This window comes from Symphalangus syndactylus, chromosome 2 (genome assembly GCF_028878055.3).
Source record: "Symphalangus syndactylus isolate Jambi chromosome 2, NHGRI_mSymSyn1-v2.1_pri, whole genome shotgun sequence".
NCBI classification, from domain to species: Eukaryota; Metazoa; Chordata; class Mammalia; order Primates; family Hylobatidae; genus Symphalangus; species Symphalangus syndactylus.
Window position 1 is genome coordinate 92,535,473 of NC_072424.2, and position 10,783 is coordinate 92,546,255.

Sequence of the window (10,783 nt, forward strand, 5' to 3'; positions counted from 1 at the left end):
TCTGCTTTTGTGGTAACTAATCTACTTCCATGATAAAGTCATTAATCTATTAGTGAGGGCAGAGACCTCTGAAGATTAATTTCCAACACACAAATTGTGAGGGACACATTCAAACAGTAGCAGTGGCCACCTTACAATTCTGGCTGTTGTTTCCTGTGAATGCTGTTCAAAATTACTTGTATAAGGATCTTGGGGTTGGAAGGGTAATAGTATAGGAAATGGGGATGATCCTGTTTTAGAATACAATAGCATTCAGGACGCCCTTAAGGTCTTCATGATCTTCTGGACTCTTAACACCTTCATTACCTTTCTTAACACCTTCCTTCTTGAGGCTGTTAAAGAAACCAGCATACTTCAAGAGATTAAAAAAGCCTGTGGACTCTGGAAAATCCAGAAAAAAACTATAGGATGTACTACATTCCATTAGTTTCTGAATTTTTCATAGCGTAAAGACTTTTCTATATTACAGATATTTGTACTTCAGTATTGGAATAGAGAACCAAGTTGTATTAAGGGGAATTTTACCTTTTTTCAGGCAGAAGAAACAAGTAGTTAAGAGTCAGGTGTGCCTCAGCAGTAGGTGTACAAGGAAAGACAGAGTAATCTATGGGAGTCAGTAAGTAGATAGATTTTAAGAGATTGCTCTACAGGAGGCTTTTATTTGCTATTCTGAAAAATGTAAAAGAAAACTTACCTGATCAGTGACTTAGTGAGGCCATTAGGGAATCAGCAATTGCCAATTCTACTGAATAAAAACTGTTTAAGTAGACAGACAGGTGGGCACCCTTACAGGGTCTTAGGGCAAAGAGTGTGAGGATGGAAAATTAATGAAGCCTCTCAATGCTCAGAAATAGAGTTCTAAGTAGAGCTCTGCTCTCAAGACCAGAAGAGAAAGAACTGTGAATTCTTACAGCTGATTTGCAAACATAATCTGATCAGATAATGCACGAAAGGAATTCCAACAGGATGATGAAGTGAAATTTTTTCCTTTCTAGATGGCTTCACCTCCCTCCTTCCTATAATTTTTTAACGTAACTATTTACCAAAAAGGGTATTACATTTTAGGGGGAGGAATTTTTGGAATACTTTTGTGTTCTGTTAATGCTGATTTTAGGGAAGAGTACTTTATTTCTTTTGTTTTTAATTTTTGTTTTGTTTTGATGAGTGAGCAAAACTCCCAAATTTCTAGATATTTTGAGAAAGCTGACATAATAATCATAATCAAAACATTTTATTGTGTGCTTGTTTTGTGGCAGAAACAGTATTAATCCATTTTTAATGGTATTTTAGGTAATCTTCATAATTACCTTTAAGTTTTCTCACATTTTATTGATGGCAAAGCAGTTACACAGCACTTATGTCACTTGTTCATGATCTCACACCTAATAGGTGTCACAGAAAGGATATGAATATTTATGTGCCTGTTTCCAAAAAAAATCTCTGACACTTCCTGAATGAATATCTGGGTCATAACACTAACTAAACCACCAAGAAATAGAGATAATACATGAGGAAGAAGGGAATTTGGAATTGTTATTAGAGGAAAAAAATGATGAATACCAGTTGTGATTTTGAAAACAACTGTAGTTTGCCCTAGCGTCCCTTTTCTGAATATCCCCTCAGGAGGAAAGGCCCCCAAAGTCTGAACGAAGAGCTCATGAATACGGAGAAGTGGGTCTGCATGATGCAAAGAGTGGACTGTGGCTGCCAGAAAGATGCTCTGCTTGGATCTTCTATCCAGAAAGAATTTACCATTTAGCTTCAAGGACTGCAGTTAGCTGACAACTTTTAGCTGTGAGTGCTTTAAAGACCTACTTCAGTTTTTAAGCTGAGGTTGGGCTTCTCCTTCACAATGACCCCAGCCAGTTATTGATTGTGAAAAGATACTAGGGTATGGATAAATATCAAAAGAATAGACTCCTCTCTGGGTGATCTTTACTCTGGAGCTCCGTTAGATTGGCCAGACTTTGTCAAATTTTTACTGTGGTCTGAAGCTCTCCTTGAAAAGTCCTGCTTCCTCTTCCTTTTCCTTCCATAGGTATCAAATTTGCATTATTTTCTGTGGCCTTTCCCTGCCCAATTCTGCTTCTCCCATAGTTTATATTTCATAATCATTATCCCTTCCTCGATTTATATTTCATAGTCATTATCCCCATCCTTCCACCCAATAATCTTCTTGTACTCTTATCATTGCCTCAGCCTCTGCTTCCCAGAACACCCAAGTGACACAAACTCCCTACCCCAGTTGTTACCACAGTTGAGCATTCAATCTGACAGCTACAGAAATCAATACTCAACACTGGATATAATTCTATCCCTTGTGGAGACCAAGCAGCCATTTGGTCTCAAGTTGATTATATTAGCCATCTTCTGTCTTCGAAGATGCAGTGATTCATCTTGACTGGAATTGATTCACATTTTCAATATGGATTTGACTTTCCTGCCTGCAAGGACTTAGCCAGTGCCAATATTCAAGGGTTTTCATAGTGCTTGATTCACCAATATGTGATCCCACATAGCATCTCCCTGAATCAAGGGACCCACATTACAGCAAAGTTGCTAGGTCAGTATGTACATAATCATGAGGGTCACTGGGCCAAATGATAGTGCATCATTCAGAAGCTGCTGGAATAAGAGAGAAATTGATTAGTCTGTTGGAGGTGCAGATGAAGAACCAGCTTGGACATTAGATTCTGCAAAAATGGGGTCACACTTTTTGGGATGCAGAAATATCAGTATATCGTTCTGTGTCTCTAACAATAGAATAAATGGGTCTCCAAAAAGGGGATAGAAGTTGGCATAATCTTGCTTATCATCACTTTAGTGACCCACTTAGGTAATTTGTGCTGCTTCTTCGCATAATTCTAGACTCTCTAGTGTATAAATTCTTGTTCACAGAGGGCAAATGCTTCTAATTTGGGATACAGTGAGACTCCCATCAAACTTTAAGTGACGACTCTTGCTCCTTTAGATTTCTTCTTCCAATAGGCAATCAGGCAAAGAAAAGAGTTATCTTGGCAGGGGTAATTGATTCTGATCATCAGGATATGCTAGTGATGCTATTACACAATTTGGGCAGGGAGGAATATGCTTGGCACCCAGGTGATCTCTTGGAGCTTTTCTGGGTACTTCTTTGTCCAATATTGATAATCAAGGAACAAGTACAGCAGCCAGTGCATGAGAACGGCAAGATGACCAGGGATAAATGTCTATATCATCTTACCCCAGTGCATCGTAATCACAATGCCTAGACCAGTAGAGATGCTGGCTGAGGGTGACTGTAATCTGGAATGGGTAGTAAACTGAAGAGATGATGAGCATTATTTGTGACCTTGAAACTAGCTACAGGAGTGTTTCTTTTTATTAACCTTCCACTTCTAATTTTCCCTATGAAAAGAGATCATTCAGAATCCCAGAACAGCTGTATTCTAGATGAAGCAAATTTAATATCAAATTGTTTAACTTAATAACACATCGTTCCAAGCAGGTCAAATGGTGAACTGTACTGGATATTGTAGTGTGTTAGAAACATATATTCCCCTAGCCCAGCTTCTAAGAGTTTTGACTGCTGAGGGCTGGGAGCTGAGGTCTTCCATAGGAACTTGATTTGGCCAAAGGAAGCTGCTTTGACCATAGTTACTTCTCCTATAATGAAAAAGGGGAAAAATGCAACAAAAAGCTGTATCATTAGCACTGCTTTGCCTCATCCTCAAGTTTGGTGGAACTCTGCCAGCCACCAACACCTGGTAAATTACATCTCTTGAGCTTATTTGGGCTACATTCATCTTCTGAAATGAATTGTGTTTCCATAGGCATGATTGTTTTAATAGAAGGAAATAACAGAATAATGTTAGGGATTCACTTAGCAAATGCAATTAGCTAGAAACATAACAGAAATTATCCTTGAGAGCTGAAACTAGGGTGAGGTGAGTGAGGCACTTCCCTCAGGTGTAAGATTCAAGTGAATGTCAGAAAACTCAGTAGTCAAGGTGGGTAATATTTACTGCAGTTTCACTAAGAGTAGATTCAAAGTGTCTTCACAACAGAAAATAAGTATGCATATGTTAATTAGGTAAATTTAGCTATTCCACAATGTATACATATTTTACTATATTTGAAATATGTATATATTATTCCACAATGTATACATATTTCAAAGTATCATGTTATACATAATAAATATAAAATGTGTCAAAAATAAGTTGAAAATTAAAAATAATGCAAAATATCCGTGATAAATGAAATATCAAAAATTTTTTAAAAGATCACTGCTCATGCTTTGTTGTTTAGCGTTTAACTCTAGCATGTCTTGGCACGGCACTGTTGCCATGTTGGAAGGTCGTTAGGATGATATTTAGAGGCTAGGAAGGGGAGTAATTTGTGAAATGAATTCCGTGATTGGAAAGACGTAACATGCCACCTAAAGGTTCATTACTTATCACCTCGTTGGGGTTGGAGAAACAGTTTTTGAGAATATTTTAGACACAATTTTTATTTTAGAAGAACATTGGACTACATGAATTCTTCCTACTTTCAAAGTGCATGACTTTTTAAAGCATGTATCAATTTTGTTATATTCAAAATTAAAAAAATTTAAATAAAATGCTTTAGTCATATTGTTGTTTTAGTATACAGACATTTTTCCTCAGGGAAAAGACAATGTTAGGTTATTATTATCCAGAATAATAAAGGCAGCAAGTCATTTTTTATTCAAATACTAATCTGATTAAGGTTTAGAAGGTTCAGAGCAATAGAAAACAAAATACTCAAAATAAATATATTCTGGGCTCATAATGTAAGTGTTTTATTTATGGTATCTATCTTATTAATAAATTAAAACTGATTCTTACATGAATCAAATAATTTAAAAGGTTGCAAGTAATTGACTGAGCAAAATTCTGCTTCAAGTCAGATTTTCAGTCTTTACAAAATCCCGAAAATGTGATTTCCATGTTCATTACACGAAAACAAAGAAAACCCATTAAAATAATGTTGCACTGACGAATTAAAGTTTGTATTTTAATTTTCCCTGATACCATTAACATTGTAGATTATTAAAGCTAAAATACTTTTAGAAATCCAATTTATTTTCATTCTTTAAGGTCATTTTCTTTTTTTGTATTCTTCTCAGGTTGGGAACTGAATGAAGGCTGGTTTTTCTTTTTTGTTTTAAGGCTATTTATTTTCTGGTCTTCATGCAGTGTAATTGTTTTACAAACAAAGTTGGAAAAGAGTTTAAATGAACATTTCCATAATAACGTTTAAAAATGTTCAAGAACATTTTTTTCAAACTGTTTTAAAAAATATTCACTGAGTTCTTCCATTAATTTGCCTAAAAAATACAATAAAATAAAAATAAATAGTATTTATGACAATGAGCCACCTGAAGTTTGAAATATAATGAACTCTCATTGTCAAAGAGAAATGTCAGCTTTAAAATGGTAATGACTTGTAAAGTGAGAGACCATGCATGTAATGGTATTTAAAGATCATAGAAAGGGAACATAAATTTCTAATTATTAATAAAAACACTCCATGTTGTGATATGGAATATTTTTTGTGGCATTAAAAGTAATATTAAAACAAATTACATAATATAGAAAAGTATAGGCCAGGCGCGGTGGCTCACGCCTGAAATCCCAGCACTTTGGGAAGCCAAGAAGGGCAGATCACGAGGGCAGGAGATAGAGATCATCCTGGCTAACAAGGTGAAAGCCCGTCTCTACTAAAAATACAGAAAAATTAGCTGGGCGTGGTGGCAGGTGCCTGTAGTCCCAGCTATTCGGGAGGCTGAGGCAGAAGAATGGCGTGAACCTGGGCAGCGGAGCTTGCAGTGAGCCAAGATCATGCCACTGCACTCCATCCTGGGTGACAGAGCGAGACTCTGTCTCAAAAAAAAAAAAAAATATATATATATATATATATACATATATATATATACACATATGTATATATATAGAAAAGTATAGAGAATAAATAATACATAATAAATTTACTTATATATATTTCCATATATAAAAACTGCAAACATTTTGGTGTATTTTCTTCAGGATGTATTTCTATTTTTCTCAGTGCTCCAAATATAGTTACTAATCAGTTGTTCATTACTTAACATTATATGCCACTAACATTTTCCAATATCATTAAGAATTCTTCCGAAATGTTTTTATTAATTCCATGTTATTGTGAAGCATAAACAAAATACAAAATAGTATTTTCCCCTCATTCTTGTGCTTACAGCATTTCTGTTGTCTTGCTTCACATTTTTGTTATTAATATAAACATTGAAATGAACATCATCTATTTGAAACTTTTCATCTATTCATTATTAATTTATTCATATACTTTTCTAGAAGTTGAACTGCTGAGTAAAGAGCATTAAATATTTTCCAGATTTAACACACATTGGTAAACTGTTTTCTAGGAATGATGGCCAATTTACATTCCAAATAATAATGAAAAGCAACAATCAATTTAGACTTGAGATCATTGCACTTGGTCTTTTGAGTATTCATAAAAAATTCTATAGGTGAAAAATTGTAACTTCTTGTTTTAAATTACATTTATTTAATTACTAATTAGCTTAAGTTTAAAATAAATGTATTCGTTAAATCATTTCTTTTTCAGTGAGTTTTTCACTAATGTTCTTTCCCCATTTTTTGTATATTGTATTGTTTTTCTTTGTAATTTAAAAATATTAACTATCTGTTATATTAATTCAAAATATTTTTCTTAGTCTTTTAATTAGCTTTTAAACATTTTATGTGTGTGTATTGTAGTTTTTACGTATTTGTGTGCTTTTCTTTCTTTTTTAGAAGGTTTATTTTTAATAATTAGGAAATGTTTTCTAATTCAGAGATGAGATAATTATTTTACTAACCTACTGTCCTCTAATTTTTCCTGCTTTTCCTTTATAATTTCTCTCTCTAAACTTAGTTCAACTTTCTGGAGTTTATTTCAGTGTTTGGATGAGAAAGAAACTTTTAGTTTAAAAATACAATTTTTTAAAAATTTAAGAAATGAAAAGTTTAATCTCCCTTTTCAGTACTTCCTGCCTCCAGTTTCCAGGCAAAGAAGTAACTTTAATAAGTATTTATTCAAGTATTTATTCATTTACTCTTTAATGTATTCATTTTAGATTACTCATCCATTTGGCAAAGATTCTAGAGATCCTACTATGTATCAGCCACTATTGCAAATACCAGAGATAATGGTGAACTGCCTTCACATAACCCTCCTTGTAACAGAGTGGAGCAGAGAAGATTAAGAGTTAAATACATGAAGAAGCACAGTAATTTCAGAGAGTGATCAATGTTATGAAGAGGGGGAAAACATATTAATGTGATAAAGAGCAATGTGGAGGGGCACTGAGGGAAAATTTCATTCCTCATCTCTTGCATTTTACTTCTTATTTTATATAGGTGATTAAAAAAATCTTTCTGAGGAGGCGACATTTAACTTAAGATGTAGAGGAAGAGGCATCAGCTATGGAAAATTTGGGTAAAGTAGTTCCAAGCAGAGGGAGGAGTAAATATAAAGGCGCTGAGGTAGAACCAGATTGACATATTTGAAGAACAGAATAAGGAAGGGCCAGAAGCACTGCGGTTTAAGGGGGGAAAAAAAGGAACCCCAGTAAGGTCAGAGGTAATTTCCCTGAAGATTGCCTCATGGACTACTTCTACAATCCATTTCTCAGATTTTGAATCAGTTCTCTACATGTGTATTTGGGGCTAATGTTTTAATTCCTGCAGCATTTGAATGCTTGGGGAGTGTATGTAGCATGGATTACTGCTAGGGGTAATCGAGGGCTGACAGACTTGGGTCCAAACGTCTATACTGTCACTTACTAAATTTGTAATTTTGGGTAATACACACGGCCCCTTTAAGACTTGAAGCTTCCTCAGCTGTAAAAGGAGAAATAAACATTTCCACCTTACAGAATTGTTGGAAGAATTAAATAAGATAGCATTTGTAAAAGATTAGCTTGGCAGCAATAGTAAGCCAAAAAAGTTACAATTTAGTAGGAAAATACCTTTTATTATTATTCTACAATTATTCTTTCAGATCTGCTTTAGAATGTCTAAGATATCCTAAAATAATTCTTTGGGGATTTAAAATATTTAGTTTTTTTACACCTGTAGGTTAACTAAAGGATTATTGACATCTTATTATTCCCATCTGGAAACATTCAGTCATTTAAATGGGAGAAAAGTTTTGCAATCTACCCATCTGACAAAGGTCCAATATCCAGAATCTACAAGGAACTTAAACAGATTTACAAGAAAAAGACAACCCCATCAATATGTGGGCAAAGGATATGAACAGACACTTCTCAAAAGAAGACATTTATGTGGCCAACAAACATATGAAAAAAACTTAACATCACTGACCATTAGAGAAATGCAAATCAAAACCACAGTGAGATAGCATCTCATTCCAGTAGGAATGGCGATTATTAAAAAGTCAAGACAATATATACTGGCAAGACTGTGGAGAAATAGGCATACTTTTACACTGTTGGTGGGAATGTAAAAAATCTACAACCAGAGATAACATTTGACCCAGTAATCCCATTACTGGACATATACCCAAAGAACTATAAATCATTCTACTGTAAAGACACATGCACATGTATATTTACTGCAGCACTCTTTACAATAGCCAAGACATGGTATCAACCCAAATGCCCATCAATAATAGACTGGATAAAGAAAATGTGGTACATATAACCATGGAATACTATACAGCCATTAAAAGGAATGAGATAATGTCCTTTGCAGGGACATGGATAAAGCTGGAAGTCATAATCTCCAGCAAACTAACACAGGAACAGAAAACCAAACACCACATATTCTCACTCATAAGTGGGAGCTGAACAATGAGAAGACATGGACACAGTGTGGGGAAAACACATACCAGGGCCTGTCAGGGGTTGGGAGACAAGGGGAGGGAGAGCATTAGGACAAATCCCTAATGTATGCATGGCCTAAAACTTAGATGACGGGTTGGTAGGTGCAGCAAACCACCATGGCACATGTATATCTATGTAACAAACCTGCATGTTCTGCTCAGGTATCCTGGAACTGAAAATAAAATAAAAATAAAAATAATAAAATAAAATAAAATAAAATAAATATTATCTGATATGGTTTGGCTGTATCCCCATTCAAACCTCAACTTGAATTTTATCTCCCAGAATTCTCACATGTTGTGGGAGGGAGCCAGGGGGAGGTAATTGAATCAGGGAGGCTGGTCTTTCCCATGCTATTCTCATAATAGTGAATAAATCTCATGAGATCTGATGGGTTCATTAGGAGTTTCCACTTTTGCTTCTTCCTCATTTTCTCTTGCTGCTCCAATATAAGAAGTGACTTTTGCCTTCTGCCATGGTCCTGAGGCCTCCCCAGCCATGTGGAACTGTAAGTCCAATTAAACCTCTTTTTCTTCCCAGTCTCATGTACATCTTTATCAGCAGCATGAAAACAGACTAATACAGTAAATTGGTACCAGGAGTGGGGTGTTACTGAAAAGATACTTGAAAATGTGGAAGTGACTTTGGAACAGGGTAACAGGCAGAGGTTGGAACAGTTAGAGGGCTCAGAGGAAGACAGGAAAATGTGGGAAAGTTTGGAACTTCTTCGAGATTTGTTGAATGGCTTTAACAAAAATGCTGATAATGATATGAACAATAAGATCCAGGCTGAGGTGGTCTCAGATGGAGATGAGGAACTTATTGGGAACTGAGAAAAGGTTACTATTTTTTTTTTTTTTTTAGATGGAGTCTCGCTCTTGTTATGTTTTAGCAAAGAGACTAGTGGCATTTTGCACCTGCCCTAGAGATTTGTGGAACCTTGAACATGAGAGAGTTCTAGTGTATCTAGTGGAAGAAATTTCTAAGCAGGAAAGCATTCTAGAGGTGACATGGATACTGTTAAAAACATGCTGTTTTAAAAGGGAAACAGAGCATAAAATTTCAGAGAATGAGCCTAACGTTATTCCCCAAAACCATGGGGAAAATGTCTGCAGGCCATGTCAGAGACCTTCACGGCAGTGCCTCCCATCACAGGCCCGAAGGCCCAGAAGGAGAAAGTGGTTTCAGAGGCCAGGCCCAGGGTCCCCATGCTGTGTGCAACCTAGGGACTTTGTGCCCTGCATGTCAGCTGCTCCAGCAGTGGCTGAAAGGAGCAAATGTAGAGCTCAGGCCATGGCTTCAGAGGGTGCAAGCCTCAAGCCTTGGCAGCTTCCACGTGGTGTTGAGCCTGTAGGTACACAGAAGTCAAGAACTGAGGTTTGGGAACCTCCACCTAGATTTCAGAAGATGTATAGAAATGCCTGGATGCCCAGGCAAAATTTGCTGCAAGGGCAGGGCCCTCATGGAGAACCTCTGCTAGGGCAGTGTGGAAGGGAAATGTGGGATGGGAGCCCCCACACAGAGTCCCTATTGGGGCACTACCTAGTGGAGCTGTGAGAAGAGGACCACCGTCCTCCAGACCCTGGAATGGTAGTTCCACTGACAGCTTTCACCCTGCACCTGGAACAGCCACAGACACTCAATGCCAGCTGGTGAAAGCAGCTGAGAGGGAGGCTGTACTCTGTTAAGCCACAGAGGTGGAGCTGCCCAAGACCATGGGAACCCACTTCTTGCATCAATGTTACCTGGATGTGAGACCTGGAGTCAAAGGAGATCATTTTAGAGTTTAAAATTTGACTGCCCTCTGGATTTCAGACTTCCATGCACCCTGTAACCCCTTTATTTTGGCCATCTTTTCCCATTTGTAATGGC